The sequence below is a fragment of the Penaeus monodon genome, chromosome 32, assembly GCF_015228065.2.
Source record: "Penaeus monodon isolate SGIC_2016 chromosome 32, NSTDA_Pmon_1, whole genome shotgun sequence".
Taxonomy (NCBI): domain Eukaryota; kingdom Metazoa; phylum Arthropoda; class Malacostraca; order Decapoda; family Penaeidae; genus Penaeus; species Penaeus monodon.
The window spans coordinates 7177490-7177842 of NC_051417.1; the positions used below are offsets into that span (position 1 = coordinate 7177490).

General features: G+C 35.1%; 1 protein-coding gene across 1 annotated transcript in view; it reads left to right on the forward strand.

The window, feature by feature from the left end:
- The window catches only part of LOC119593530 (myosin-2 heavy chain, non muscle-like), a 15436-nt gene that overhangs the window by 11151 nt on the left and 3932 nt on the right, over positions 1-353 (forward strand). The gene's annotated exons all lie outside the window — the stretch shown is intronic.

Below are 353 nucleotides of genomic sequence, written 5' to 3' on the forward strand. Positions count from 1 at the left end.
CGTCTCTAATACCCCCCCAAGGAAAAATAGAGTTGAAAATATGATACTTTTTTTTCCTAAATACATTACTTGATTTATAAAATAGCTTTTGTTTGGCCGGAATACTTCAGAAATGCATTTCAAATATCTGAAAAAGCCCACCACTAAAATTATGAACCGATTAGTTAAGCTTTTATAGAGCCCCAAGGACGCTGAAGTATACCGCTGGGGCGAGGGATGAATTTTATCTGTTAAGTTGTAAATAAGAAAGGCTTTCAAACTATTCCACCCAAATATTATACGAAAACTGCGTTTGGATTTTTTGGATGTGACATTCTTCTGTAATAATTCTGTGGGGGTTATTAGCTGATCGT